The sequence below is a fragment of the Lemur catta genome, chromosome 5 (assembly GCF_020740605.2).
Source record: "Lemur catta isolate mLemCat1 chromosome 5, mLemCat1.pri, whole genome shotgun sequence".
Taxonomy (NCBI): Eukaryota; Metazoa; Chordata; class Mammalia; order Primates; family Lemuridae; genus Lemur; species Lemur catta.
The window spans coordinates 103,545,459-103,561,935 of NC_059132.1; the positions used below are offsets into that span (position 1 = coordinate 103,545,459).

At 35.8% G+C, this 16,477-nt stretch overlaps 1 pseudogene; it reads right to left on the reverse strand.

The window, feature by feature from the left end:
- Positions 1–2,150: 2,150 nt before the first annotated feature.
- Positions 2,151–2,321, reverse strand: LOC123638949 (annotated as a pseudogene).
- Between the last annotated feature and the right edge of the window lie 14,156 nt (positions 2,322–16,477).

The window sequence follows — 16,477 nt, forward strand, 5'->3', positions numbered from 1 at the left end:
GAATAGGAAAATTAGAATTATATCACAACAATCTGCCTTGGAGACAGCCTTACAAAGGCAAAGTATTCTATTAAGCAATCAAGCTCTTTCTAAAAGTTTCGTCTCCATCATTCCTGCAGAGAAGCTCAAATCCTTAGAAATATCCTATAATTTTTCAAAGCTAGATTTAAAAAAGGTAAGATAGCATTTCAAAATTTCAAAATATTTTCATATATGTTTATTTTTTATTATTTATAGACAAACTCCAAGTGACTCAAATTTTGGACAATAAGTAGTTCTAAGATTTTAAAGTTTTAACATCTAAAGTTAGAAAAACATATAGTCCAGGCAACAGTAAGAACAACAGGAAAGAGAAATTGAAATATAGTAGAAAACCCATGTAGGAAAATAAATGACTTTAAATGCCTACAGATGAACAGCACTATGAAGAATGAGAGCATGCATGTGAGTTAATTCATAAGAATTTTTCAAAAATAACACAAAACTTTGGTATAAATAGGAATGGCCAGAAAAATGAAGAAAGGTACGAGATGCCAATAGGAGAGAGGAAGAGACTCAAGCCACTAAATAATCCTTCCCTGAGAGAAGCACATTTGTCCTCTTCCAGTCTGAATAGGGATCAGGAATACAGGATGTAATCTGTAGTAATAATTTATATATCTTTATAGTAAACGCAGTAAATGGCTTACTGTGAGGCCAACCAAATTTCTTGCTGATACAACTCCTGTTTCTAGGTATAGAGCATTAATAAATGCATGAATCTGGCAAGTCTCACCAATCAGAGCAAAGCAGGTACACATTCTGTAATTGGATCTCTGCACTTGCCCTTGAACTTAATAAGAGATGAATGGCTAGGTAAGTGTGTCAGAAAGGAAGGTTGCTCCAACACTTAAATGTATGTTAAAACATTGTATGTATACGTGTATGTGTATATATGAGAGATGTATGATATATATTTTCTTTCCCATCCCCTAACATTTAGGCTAAAAATACAAAGATTTATCTAGCAGATTTTGCATTCCAGAATTTAAAACAAGCACCATAGAGATAAGTAAATGTGAAAAATTAAGTATATGTGTCCTATAGATTTCCTGAGCATAAAGCAAAATTTGTACAAAATTATCTCTTATCACTTACCATTTCATAATTCAAATTCATTTGAATTTTATTACCACATAGCTTCAATACATGCATACAAACACTCATGTTGTCTAATAAAATATTTTTAAAAAATTTTGCTTGCCAAAACATAGTCCCAAGTTTTGAAAAGGATAGGATACATTTTTTAAAAAGTAACTCCCAGAACAAAGTCAATGTAGTAGGATATTTAATTGAATTAGTCTTTAACTTCACAAATTTATAAATGATGTAGAAAACTTATTGATCCCCAATACTTAAATATCGCATTGCATGAATAACAAATTATATAAAATATGCAAAATAATAGTACATTAGCTTGAATAACACTAATAAATTGCAAAGCTTAGCATGAAATTGAAAATCACTAATGGAACACTATGCAGTTTGTTCATGCAACAAGCAAAGACTCATTCATAATGTAAGAGTACAACTGTTAGCAGCAGGCTCAGAGAGGACAATATAAATGTGTTTTTATGGACAGGCTGGATTGATCTGGGAAGTGGTTCCTGAGGAGATTCCACTTACCCCGAAGAGCATCTTGGGAAATTGTCATGACTTTCCACTTGTATCTGAAACTCGTATTATTTAGATCACCTGTGTTCTTTATAGCAAATTTTATGAGTTGAAAAAGATAAAATTAACTTCAGGAACTTACATGAAATCACTAGTAAAAAAGGTCATTTGATCTGGGGTTTTCTTCTATGGTATTTTTCCATTAGGTATTTGCTACAATTAGAGTATGTCCCCCATAGTTCACGTGTTGGAAACCTAATCCCCAGTGTAACGGTGTTGAGAGGTGGAAACTTGAAGGGGTGATTAGGTCATGAGGACTCTGCCCTCACAAATGGATTAATGCTTTTACCTTGGGAGTGGGTTAGTTTTTTCAGGAGTGGGTTCCTGATTAAAGGATGAGTTAAACCCGCTTCCCCTTGCCCTTCCATCTTCCTCCATGGGATGACATAGCAAGAAGGCCCTGACCAGATCATGTGGCCCCTCGATCTCAGACTTCCAGGCCTTGATAAGCCAAATAATTTTCTTTTCTTTATAAATTACCTAGTCTCAGGTATTCTGTTACAGCAGCAGAAAACAGACTAAGACACTATTCAAGTTCTATATTCTGTAAATTTAAACTGATAAGAACAGATATACGCTTGATCTTAGCTGAAAGGCCAAGAAGTGATGCTCTGTAAATTGAAAAAAAAAAAAAATTCTCCTTCACTCTGCAGACAGCACCTATTATGATGAAAGCTAAAAATATGCCTAAAACTTAAGACTGAACTGCTTAGTGTACTGGAACATCACACGATTCAAGATTCAATATCATTCAGAAGTTAGTATATATCAGGGGCTATCTGGGACCCCATTCAAGGAAAATGAGTTACTGAACATACTGGAAGGAACTTGTTAGGACTATGTTTCAACCGTAAGTTGGTCCCCAGGCATAGAGATTGATGATAACATTATTAGGTAAAGCTCTAGTGTTTTCTACTTTCATTTTTACCTTAATATCACCTCTAAATTTAATTGGTATTTCAAAAGAGAATATAGTTTGAATTTGAACATTTTGTATCTAAAGGTGAGTGTAAGGATGAGTTTGAAGGTGATATGAAGTTGTCAAAAGTCATAAAGCTGCTACTAATTTCAAGATAAAAATAAATTGTGTTACTGAAGGAAAAGCTTAGCTAATGCAACAGGGAATATAATGAGTTCACCTAATATAGTCCCTAAAAGTGAAGGGAAGATTTTAGTCAAAGGAACTTAGAGAAGATGAAAACTGTTTGTAACAGAACACTCCAGGGATGTAGAGTAAGTAAAAATAGAGTTTTTCCTTCACTCATTTCTATCCTCAATGGTTCATTTATGAGCTTCCTTCTGAATTATGATCCCGCCGCTCACTTAGGAAGTGGGAGAGGTGCAAGTGTATATCATGTCCCTCCATCATGTTGGCTATGATACATGATTGATCCATAACATCAAGACAAACAATTTCAATGGCAACACTTCCTCAAAAAAGATAATTTGAAGCATTCTTAATACCATGATAAGCAACTAACCCTAGAGATGTCTGGACTTGGTCTACCATAAACAATTGTGATCATGCTCAGGTGACCTCTTAACATCTTAAGTTAATTGACCCAGTCAGAGAACACCTGCTTCATGTATATGATTTGCAACCACTGAACACTGAAATAGTAAATGGATTAGCCAAAAGGGAGTTATGGAGAAATATTTATAATGTGGTGCAAATATTTTTAAGAAATTGCTAAAACACTCATATATGGGAATTGGTTAGTCATGTATTTAAGTCAGGCTGCTCCAAAACCTTGTTATAAGAATAAAACAAGAAAATGAATTAAATAGGCTGATACAGAATTAGATGTTTAAAATAAGATAGAGGCTTAGAGTAAAATAGAGATCAACAAAATAAAAATATAATATGACCACTGGTAAAACAGTAAAAGTAGATTGTTTCCCTCTTGATTTTTATAGATAATAAAAAAAAATTAATTCACATTGTCTTTCTTTTTAGAAAGATCACTGATGGCCCTACAAACTTCTTAACTATTATTAGATTATTTTGATAATTTTTAATTAATACATTTGAGTAGCCACTTTACTTGTTTAGTAACATTTTTTATAAATGTTATCAACAGAACATATTCTTTTAATATTGCATGTAATCGACAGTCTTCAACTCAGAAAAACATCTATAGATAGAGATATAGTAAAGATGTATGGGTATATGAAAGATGATGAAGAAAACCCACATATATTACTAAATTTATATTTAATGTATTGAAAGTCAAGGCTACTTTAATCTATAAAAATCCTCTTTGAGTTCATTTGGATCCTTAGGTTTTAACAATAAATTCTGGTAATCTGCTGCTAACATTCAAGAGGACTTATTTTTGTAGATGCCAATTTTTGGATTTTTTCCATGGTGAGCGGTACATAAACCTAATCCATACATAGCTATAATTTTTCAACTTTCTAAAGAAGAAAACCCCCAAATAAAACTTATGCTACATTTGCTACATGTTCTTTGTATACAAAGGAAATAGAGGAAATGTCAGGAGTATATTATTGTTTTAAATAACATTTAAAAACTGTATTTCAAATGAGGTAATATTAAGAATATTTAAAGAACCAAAAAGTAAGAGAATTGAAATGCTAGAAAAATATTATAAAGAAAGAAAAACACGTAAGTGCTAGAAAAATAAATATATAAAACCAAATCTGTATTTCTAAAACAAACTTTAGCATATGATTCTCAAAGTTGACGATGCCCAGGCACAAGAGCTCTATTAATTTAAAATGGAGACTATAGACATCACTATAAGAGATTCTGATTCAGTAGGGCTGAGGAAGGGCCCAGAAATATGCACATTTAATTACCTCTCCAAGATGCTCTGATGCAATTGGCCCTTGAAACACTTTGAGAAATGCAATTTTAAATTGTGAATATTTATACAATCAAAGAAGAGGTATTGCAAAGTACTGTCCTCTGAATTTTAATTTGTTTTAAGAATTTAAGAAAAAAAATTTTAGGAAAAAGAAGAGCATCTGTATTTATGATATGACATATTATAAAACGGCCAAAGAGTAGAAGGTAATTAGAGAGACAAAGACATTCAGCTGAAAATGCACAGACCTCAGATCCTGTACACATATATCTATATAACATAAGAAGAATTTATTTCAATTTTAGTCTTACTTAGAAGCTCTCTAAATTTAGAATAGAATCTGATTGAACCTCAGTGCCCATGAAACTACAAATCATTGACATTGCCTCCAACAACATGAATTCTTAGAAAACTTAAAAAATTTAAAAAGCAAACAAAGAAATAAACCTCTTTCTCAAATATGGTCATTCCAGAAAATACTCAGGCTAGTGACTGAGTGAAGATGGGAAACAGAAAAGTAAGTAAAGCATTAAATAATGATTTTTCTTTAGGGAGTGTATGTCTAAATTGTGAACTTGATATTTGTGCTCTCATAGCCTGTAGAAGCAGAGAGGATCAAAGCCCAAGGCTCACATAATGTGTGGATTCTGATTGTTGACACTTTACTGTCCATGAACATAGACCTAAAGGGCTAAAATAATCAGCAGAAGGAAAAATGAAAAATAACTCCCTGCCCAGAAGACTGCAAGAAACATAGTCTATATCATATTTTGGAATTAAGCAGGGATAGGATTGGGAATGTATCCTGGTAATTCATAGTTATAAGACAGACTTCACCAATATTGCAGACTGACTGTCCATAATTCATAATTTTGAGGCTTACTTAAAAACCTCAAAATGAGAATTTCGTTTAGAGTAAATCCACACTGATAGTGCTCCAAAAACAAATACACTCATTCTGGAGAAATCTAGTTTAAAGAATAAACACATATTTTTTTTAAAAGATTACCCTACAGTCCAAAAAGTAAACAAACACATAAGGAAAACAAGACGTCATACACAAAAGCCAGTGGAAGTTACAGACAACAGATTCAGACCTATAAAATTTTGACATATTAGAATTATCAGCCACAGAATATAAAATAAAAATGCCTCAAAAAGTAAAAAAAAAAAAAAAGAAAAAAGCTTTTAACATTAAACATGTAATAACTGAAATGAAAAATTTTGTTGATGACTCGAACAATAATTTAGGCATGCCTAAAGAGAGAATAGGTGACTTAGAAGATAGAAGTGAAGAATTTATATATATAAAAAATTGGTTCCTGAGATAAAATGTGATGGATATATGCCAGAGAGGTTCAGAGATATTGAGGATAGAGTGAGGAGATGTAGCACATTTCTTGCTTAAGTTTCAGAAGAAGAGGAAGAGAGAAGGTGACTGAGGAGATAATGGCTAAGAATTTTCTTGATTTATTGACTAGATATCAATCCATTGATTCCAGAAATCTAGATTACATGAAAGATTAATAAGAAGAAATCTGTATCTAGACATATTGTAGTGTAACTGCAAGATAACAAAGACAAAGAGAAGATCATAAATGTAGCCAGAGAGAAAAGACAGACTAACTTCATAGAAGTGAGAGTTAGGATATCTTGCAAATTGTCATCAGAAACCACAGACTAAAGAAAACAGTGATATATCTTTATTATGCATAGGGAAGAAAACCCCAAAACTCCTGAATCTAAAGTTCTAGTTTTTAAAGAATTGAAATAAAATAAAGATTTCCAAATGAAAATTGGGAGAGTTTAAGTTCAATACCCGCATAGCCTCAACAATGATAATTTTAAAAGCATATGCATGTGTGCGTATAATATTGCATATTATACATACTCTATACTATGTAATATATAAAATATATTACATATATATGAATGAGTATGTATATTCATACACACAAAATATATGCAGATGTAAATAGATATACATATATATCTACACACATACACACATATATACACAGATACTCATACAGAGAGAAGAGAGAAATGCTAACAACTGTAAATCTAGGAAGGGTGTATGGGAGTTTTTGTATTATGTTTACAATTTTTTCCATAGATTTAAAATTATTTTAAAATAAAAATTAAAAACAAAACAGAACAAAAATGATAACAGAAACTTCTTATATATCAAGAAATTAAGAAGCATCTTTCTAAATGACTCACAGACAAAAAATAATTTACAATGGGAACTAGAAAAAAATTAGAAATGAACAAAATAGAATTACCAAATTTCATTACCAATTTATCCAAACTTGTGTAATGTGGTTGAAGAACACTTAGAGGGGCACTTATAGCCTTAAATGTTTATATTAGAAAAGAAGACTGAGAATTAATGGATCAAACATATATTTTTTAAGAGGTTATAAAAAAGACAACAAAAATAGATAAGAGAAAAACACAAAGAAGACAATAAAGTTGAGAGCAGAAATAAAGAATTTTTTAAAAAAAATCAAAAGAGAGAATTGATAAAGCCCCAAATTTTTTCTTTGAAAAGACTAATGAAATTGCCAAACTTCTGGTGACTTTTCAGGATTAAAAAAAAAAAGAACATAAAAACTGAAAATAACATTAACATTTTGAAAATGAGAATGCCAAAAATATTAGATACACATGAATAAATTTTTGCCATTAAATTTGAAAATTCATGAAATAAATTCCTAAAATATGCCTTAGTAAACTAAGTTGTGAAAGAATGGAAAATGTTAATAATATTGTTAATATTATAAGGAATGTATCATGTAGTTGAAAATCTTCCCCTAAATAAAACTCGAGGCCTGGTATTCTTTTACAGGTTTGTTCTACCACACATTCAAATACCGAATAACTCTTATTCTATATTAATGACTCCAGAATGTAGAGAAGAAGGAGAAACTCTCAAGCACATTTTATGAAGCCAGCAAATCCTTGATGCCAACATGTGGCAAAAAAGTATAATACCAGATCAACTTCACCTAGGAATGCAGATGAAAAGATTCTAAACTAAATGTTGGTGAATGGGATCCAGTAATGTGTAGAAATGCAATTCTTATGGCAAAATGCAGTTGTTCTAGAAATGCAAGTGCATTAGAGGCTTCTAATGTTCACTCAAGTCAAGTTCCCCACTCCTTCTGTGCATGTGGCAGAATTTCATTTCCCCACCTCCCATATAAGTAGTTCTGGCAAAAGTGTTGTGGGCAAACATGACAGGAGACACTTCTGGGCTAGAGCACTTAAGTGCCACAGAAAGATCTTTCTTTCAATCACCTGTTCCTGTGCTACAGTGACTGTGGAAGCATGTTGCAAGGTGGTTTGTCTATCAGCTCAGGTCCTAGAATGACTATAAGAAGCGTGGATCCCTTGTTGAAACGTGTTGGACGTGTAGCAATGATTGCTTTAACTAAAAATATGCAGCACTGCCTAGTAAAACATGGTTGATTTAACGTTAGAAAATCTAACGTAATCCACCACATTCACAGATTAAGGAGAAAAATAATGAACTTAATATATGTGAAAAAAAAAGCTTGTGAAAATTAAGTATCCACTCATGATTTTAAAAAATCTCTTAAAAACTAGGAACAGAAGTATTTTGAAAAAGCACAGTATCGTACAAAACAGTAAAACATTGAAATCTTCTTTTTAAGACCACTCTTTAAGGGTGGCTCCCAGTACCACTTCCATTCAACATTATATTTTAGGCCATAGACAGTCTAGCAGGACAAAACAGAAAAACTAGTTTAAAACTAGGAAGGAAAAACAAAACTGTTCCTATTAACAAATGATATGATAGTCTATGTATCTTCAAATATAAAGATAAACCGTTAGAATTAACAAGAGATTTTAGTAAGGTTGCTATAAAGTGAATTATTATATAAAATCATTTACATTTTTATTACTCCAGTGAACAGAATACAAATTTAAAATGTATCATTCATGACAGCATTAACATTTTATAGTTATTAAGAATAATAAAATGTGTGCAAAATTGTTTAAATTATAAAACTTTATTGAAAGGTATTGAAAGTGTCCTAACCGAACGAAAAGATGGACCATGTTCATGGATTAGTAAACTCAGTATATTAATTTTTTCTCCAGATTGAACTATGGATTTAGCATAACCTTCCTTCTACCAAAGTAGAACATTTTTTAAATTTTATTTTGTAACTTGACAAACCAATTCTAAAATGTATATGGAAGTGCAAAGTTCCAGGAATAGCCAAGTAGCCTTGCAGAAGAACAGGATGGGGAGCACTGGCTTTATCAGATATCATAAAGCTAAAGTTATTAAGACCTTGTGATATTGGCATAAGCTGACCAAGGAAACACAATAGTATACAAGAATCAGAGCTACCTATAGTACAAATGTCAAGGTAGTACTGGAAATCAATGAGGAAAGGATAAACTTTTTAATAAATGATACTAGGATAAGTTACTCTTATGGAAAAAAGAAACTGGATCCATCCCTCATACACAACACACAAAATCTAATTGCAGGTTGATGAAAGACCTAAATGTACGCATGCCATATATTATTTAAAAAGTTTAAGTGACTGTGATGCATTACACTAGGCCTTGAACAGAGGCAGGTAGTGATGTGTGTGTATAAAATTAGAATTGATGGCTATTATAATATCTCATTTTAAAACTAGACCTGTATGTCAAATCATCCTGTAAGAATATGAGTATTGTTACCAGAATTAGTATTACCCAGAGAGCTTTTCAAGGGGAGCTGAGGGGTGTGTGTGTGTGTGTGTGTGTGTGTGTGTGTGTGTGTGTGTGCGTGTACCTGTGTGTATGAAAACAGAGTACAGCAAGCATGACCAGAATGGCATTGGGGAAGATTCTGGGGAGAGAAAGATCAATGAGAACCACTTTTGTCCTCAGGGAGTTCATAGTCCATCAGGTGGTGCTCCTGGCACCTAGTGGGCTCTCTCTCCCCTCACCCTGCCCCACACTGCACTGTCAAAAACTATACAGAAAGGCGAGACAGCCCAACCTAGTTACAAAGTTCAAATGACCCAAGGATTTGGGATCACCTAGAGTAGATTCCTGAAAATATAACTTCATGTAGAACCCCTTTTGAAGAAAAAAGAAATGTATCAATTGTTGGATTCTTAATCAGACAATTAACCAAGTGTAATTACTGGCTACTGAATAAGATAACTTGTAGTATTTGTAACAATTACATGCACATCTTTTTAATTCTTTTAATTATGCACCCTAATGGTCTTACTACTGATAACTAGGAAACAACACGGTTTCGTAAACATGCAAGCCTCATCACGTTCTTCATTAAATAACAGTAAGCATTAGATCTGTCAAATTTTAGCTGAATATACAACACACTCTCTTGAATCACAGAAAAACATCTTTAACTCATACTGAGCAACCTAGAACTGACTACATTGGTCACTGGAAGTGGCTGACATTGCCCATCACTTGCAGTAAGTTGTCTTTCTGTGATCACTTGATCCTCATTATTCATATAATTGCTGTAATCATTGTGATACTAATGACTGTTGCAGTCTAAATGTGTGAAGCTAATTTACTAACAAGTGTAAATACATGCCCATGAAAGGCCAGTATCTAAAACTAAAATGGAAAATGAAGCTTTGGTATTCTGTTAACAATAAGAAGTTAGAATCAAGATTAGAATATTGGCAGGGTATATGCATGATTTGTGAATATAACTGCAGGGTGACCACGGATAGGTAAATTTAGTTATAATTAATCCATGTGAGAGTGACTACTCAGAGAACGTGTTACCCTTCCCTAATGGACTGAATTTGAAAATCTAGTTCAGTTTTCTGAGCCCAAAATAAATTAATTCATAAAGGTGACCTAATGGTTGACACATTTTAGAATTTGAGGGTGACCTGGCTGTGACAAGCCACCCCACTGATCACCAGTGTTTTTTTAACTGATCTTACTGGCTTGCTGGGTGCCCCTTTCTCCTCCACAATTCTATGTCTGTCCTTCCTGCAGCAGAACACTCGGTCAAAAAGGACATTTCTTTTTTTTAACATTAAAGAACATTCCATGTTGATTTCTGTTTAGGTAAGTTTCAAATTTCTAGGTTATCTGAACCTCCTAGAATTGGAAAAAAAAATGGCACTTTAAAATTAATAATAGGAATAAAAAAATCCCTTTCTTCAGAGCTCCTATTTTTTAAAAGTCTATTTCTAGACCTAGCCCCCAAATCGGTCCCAGACAGGCTGGCTGTAGGATAGTGTGTGGCCCTTGTTCTCTGATAAAAGTGATAACCACCTGCCTGCCTTTCTTCAGTCCATCTCGTGAAGAGCGGCTGGTGTACAAACGCATGACAGGATCACTTGCAGGTTGGCTAACCCATCCTCCCTCCTTCCGCCTGCCCCATGCCAAGGCTGAGGGCAGGAACTTGAGTTTGTCCTGGTGAGGTGGGATCCCAGGTGCAGGTGCACACCAGCTGGAGGCTGCTCGAATGCCAGTTGGCGCCTAGGAGCCCAGATACACACTTGCTGTGATTCTGAGCCTTCCTGTAGCCCAGCTCCCTATGTGGTAAGCCCCCCGGAATACTGGTGATTAGGCCCATATTTTAAAATTGTTTGTGACGGACAGCACAGGGAAAGAATGCATTTGAAATAGCAGCACAACTCTTCTTTACAGATTTAGTTGAATAAGTTGGGCACCTCGCTTTAGTCCAAAACAAACAAACATGACACAGAATGTGTTATTGAAAATGCCATATGTCTCAGTTGGAGAATAAAAGGTTTGATTCAATAAGAATTTGTCAAGCAACCACCATGAGTGGGGCACCAGGGGCAAATGCTACGGGCGATAAAAATCCCCTTTCATTCTTCCTTCATTTGTTTTAGCAAATTTATTTTTTCTTGTAAGTCTGATTTTCCTCCTCCTACATACATGAATCTAAAATGCATATCCGTGGGTAACACAATTGATCTTTTACTAAAAACACATCTAAAGCAGACTTACAAAAAAAAAAAAAAAGTTCTGTACTTTAACATTCTCCAAGTTGGAGTTGGCTTCATTAATTAGTGAAATTTTGAAACCAAGATTTAATAAGTTCTTAACCAAGTGCCAGGTTAGGAACCAGGTAGATAAAGATGATAGCAGGACACTCCTTGTTCTTGAGAAGCTAACAGGCTACAGAAGAAAGAGACACTTTACCAAGGAATTCCAATCTAATTTAATACATGGGTCAGTGCAAGTTGTTAAGAATGTGACTAATTATGTCAGGGAAAGTTAAAAAAATAGTTTTCAGAGAAGAAGTAGAGAGGCATAGAAGAATAGCAAAGAGCAAAATGAAATGCACACAGGTGTAAAAGCAAATCCCTTTCCCCCAATTAAAGGTGTGAATGTGTCACGCTTGAATGTGAGAGGAATGGGCCACAGCCTGAGCTAGCAGAGGTGGAACCATCTGTGAAGGGCCTGGCCAGCCTTGGAAATAAATTAGCGTTTTACCTGAAGACAGCTGGAAACCAACCAGAGGTTTTGAGCATGGGAGTGACAGGTTTTGTTCTTTTTCTTTTAGTTAGATAACTCAGCATCTTTAGGGTAACATGGAGAGGGTGGAGGCAAGAGTCCAGTTAGGAAGCCATCCTGATAGGCCCATTGAACAATAGTAAGTGGCAGCGTGAGTTAAAGCAGTCTCCGTAGGACAGCGATGAGGACAGGGGAGCTGGAACAGACAGGCCTAGCGATGGACTGGCCGTGGCAGGATGAGAGGGCAGCGAGGCAGACTCCAGCTCCAATGATCTCTGATCACCTCTCCTGGAGTCATCACCTCTATTGTCAGGAAGTTTATTATACCAAACTGCACTCTCTTTGGATCTTACTCAAGTCTTTTTTTGAATTCTCTGGAGAAATGGAAAACAATTACTCAGCATTCCCATAATTACCTATTGAATAATTGAAGACACTCATTCATCAGTTTTTAACTTTCCCTTCTCTAGATTGCACCATCTCAATTCTTTCAAACCGAGAATATTTTATCGAGTTTGTTTTGTTCTTTGCCTCTCGGTTTATTTCTTATTTGTTTATTCACATCTGTTTGTCAAATGTCCAGGTCAAACTTGGAGTGACTGTCTCCCCACTAGTTTGGAAAAGACCCTGGGTTCCCTGGAGCAGCAATCCATGCCCAGACTCCGTGTTCCAGGGAACGCTGTTGGCTGCCCTTGGAGGATCTCCCCCTCTCTTCTGGCACCGGCCCTCTCCACACAGCTGTTCCATCTACCCCTCAGCCTGCCCTAGAGGGGGTCCCATTGATTTAAAAGTAATCCCTTCCCAATGGCTAGTGGTTGGCCCCCATCCAAGGACTTGAGATGAGGTTTTCTAGGGAAATCTGGGAAAGTTCACCTTGTTCCTCTGACAGAAATGGCTGATGCAGTTCTCCTGGTGTCCCTTGGATAATACTTCATAGTCATGGACTCTCAGTTTATCACTCCCAGTAAATAACTTTTCCCCCACTGGAATATCATTTTGATAGTCTCTATTTTATCCTTTGTGTAACTGAATAAATACTAGCTAATTTCAGGACAAGCAACACGTCTTGGTAGGGGAAACCAGTCTTGCAGAATCTGTTCTGTACAAAGGGTTGTTCTATGTTATCCAATGTCCTGTGATCGATATGTTTTGAAAGCAGATTTTTATGATATTTCCCAGGATTTTTCAAAATATGGAAATTAAGATCAGTGATCTTTTAAAAGATTAATATATCTTACTTTAATTTAGTTTTACAGTACATACAGTATTCCTTTAAGCCCAGTATTTTATAACTCTCAAAAATCAGTTTTATTGGCATATGAGGCACATGTTAATTAAAATGATGGGTTAATGCTTTCAGGGTCAAAGAACTGAGGGCAACAATATTAAATAATAAACCACTTGGCTTTTCTAACTTCTATAGCTGAAAATAAAACTGGAGAAATAAAAACTCCATGATTCCCAAAGATGGACTTGTTAGAATAACAGCTGCAGATGACAAACTCGCCTCATAGGAAATACCTTAAAAATAAACTTTTTGCAATCCTTAAATTTAAGCTGAAAGAAAGTAGAGAATTTGATCACAAAATCTTACTATTTGTGGGGAGTGAGGGATAGGAATTATAGAATTATATCTAAGTGACAATCAATCTATTTTTAAACCATTGCAAAAGGAAAAAAGTTGATTTCTTATTTATCTTTGTGTCATTTATATTTAATCAGAAAGACAAACATTTTCATAGACTAGGAAAAAATAGTTTTTTGGGGGGTGGGGAGACAACGGGAAGGTTTTTAGGTGATAAGATAGCTTTTACTTCCATTAGGCTGGTGTCTAATTGAAGTAGTATATGTATGAGGAGTTACAGGAAAAAAATCCCCCAGAATTTAGGCATGAATTTAAGGACGTGTCATTCTGAAACTTAAAATAGAAAAAAATTCCCATCAGTGTGGGGAAGCTGGACACTGCAGGAGTGACCTTCCCTGGGGAAACTTGGTTGATGGGATCAAGCTGTCCAGGAGTCTTTCTAAGACTATCAAGAATTCAGAGATTTCGGTCCCCTTGGGAAGGGCACACTTATTAAAATATTGTTACGTGTTTACTATGTCCCAGGCACCAGGCAAGGAAATTTTTATAACATGATATAACTCAACCTTTATCTCTTTGCTCTAGGGAATGTTACTGCCACCAGTTTATAGGTGAGAAACTGAGATTAGAGAGACTGAGAGAACAAGAAGTCAGTCAGTTATCTCCCTTCCACACGGCTTGCAGGCTGCTCCTGTGCAGCACGGAATGCAGGTGTTAGCATCTGGAAGTGGGAGGGCTGAAACATCAGAGAGCACGGGAGTGGTAGGGGTGAGGGAGAGGGTGAGCCCAACAATATCTGCTACAAAATCCTTTATGCCTAGTGTGGAACTTGCTGCGGAATAGATGTGCCATAAACATTTGTTGAGTGAGATTGTCAATCTGACTTATCAATTGATATTTTTGAGCATTTGGTTAGAGTGAGTTAGTCCTCCTAAACTCGATCGACTTTAGGACAGTCAACAAAACTGGGTTTCTAGACACTTAAAGTTTAGGACCAAACCTCAAACAATTGCAATTTTGCCAATGAGCTGTCTGACGCTAACAGTTGGTAATCCCCTTTCACACATATTCCATCCTGTCAATACATCTCTATATTTCCATCCATGTATCAGTACCTATCGAATACGACAGTTTAGCCAGAAACATCATTATGGCTGCTGCACCTCCTGAAATACTGTAAAATCCAGAAAAAAAGGACCATTTCAAAAATTCTATTGGTAGCTGAGAAGGATACAGTGTGGCTGTTTGTGACAGTGATAGCTTCAGATGTAAACACAGAAAAAATTCATCCTTTAATGATCTAATTTTAGTGAACAATTTAAGGTGAAGCAAAAACTCACCATATGAATTCAAAAGACCCTATTTAAGATAAGTCCTTTGTGTGTGTGTGTGTGTGTGTGTGTGTGTGTGTGTGTGTGTGATTTAAGCTATTGTTTCACCTAACGTCTATGAAAGGAATGAGAAAGGTGAAATGAGTATAAATCACCCTGGCTGAGGAAGAGATTGCACCTTGATACATGCACAGAGACCAAGTGTGTCACTGCAGGCTGGCCCTTGACAGACAGGGTCTTATCATGGGAGAATGATGGGATTTAGAACTAAAAGTCCAGGGCTCAAGTCTTACTTTGTTATTAACAATGTGTAATTCTGGGCAGGAAACATGAACTCTTTGAGCCTTCATCTCTGCATCGATCAAATAGGATAATTGGGATATTTTGAAAATTCATGCAAATAATGGGCTTTGTAAACTGCAAAGTGCTGCACACATCCCATTAGTATTGGAAGAAATAAGAAGGAAGGCCATTTAGTACACTCCAAATACCAAAGAAAAGCAAAAGAGTTTCTTGGTGTAGAAGCCTTTGGCCTGGGCCATGGGAGCGTCCATTCATTGGATGGAGTGGCAGGGAGAGGAGGGAGGGGAGGGCAACCTTGGCAGTCCTGGAAGGAGTACATCAAAGACCACCCATGGCAGGAGCAGCTCTGCTTTTGCTTTCCCTCTCTGAAATTAGGGCAGAAATCAGGGTACTGTGAAAGTTTGGCTTAGTCAGAGAAAACAGCTCTGCCTTTTTTCTCTCTCTAAAAGGTTCAAGGAAGAGACCTAAGTTCCCAGAAACCAGTTTCCAAGCAGGCAGCACTCTCCTTCCTTCTGGAAGCCCAGCTGGGAGCATCAATACCAAAGTTGATATACTTTACAGAGAAATTAAAGTAAGAGATCATATTGTCCTTTTAATGAATTGGTTCTTATTACTGCCCCAAACATAGACACTGTCATCTTGTCTTCCCTCATTTTCCTGCATGAAGCTAATCCACATGCATGTCGGTGCTTTGCAACAATGGCTCTTACAGTTGCTCTGTCTATAAAATACTTTCTAGCCTTGATAGGCATTGTCCTGTTCTCGGATTATTTTACTGGGGCTCCTCTCATTGCCTGGTTCAGATTGCCTCATTCCTGGGGTGAGGCCCTCTGCCATGGGGTTCCTGCATCAGTCACACAGCCCGGTGAGGTGTGGGACACCCAACTTGTCCTCACTGAAGAACTGACGATAGAAAGATGGTCTGTTTGCAGATAGTGACTGTCAGAGCGGAAAGAACTTTAGAAAACATTGCTCCATCTGGATTATTCTTTGTAGAGGAGGGCACATCAGCAAAGAATTTGTTGTGCGTTCTAAGAGGGCATTTTGGATGGAGAAATGCTGCACTGGAGTAAGAAAATCTTTTGTGTGCGCCACTTTTAGACCCCTCTGGTGGGACAAAGGCCAGACTTGCTCCTGGCTCTATAGAGCACTCCTGGGTGTTTGCAGATAAGAACAGAACTGAACTTGAACTCCAC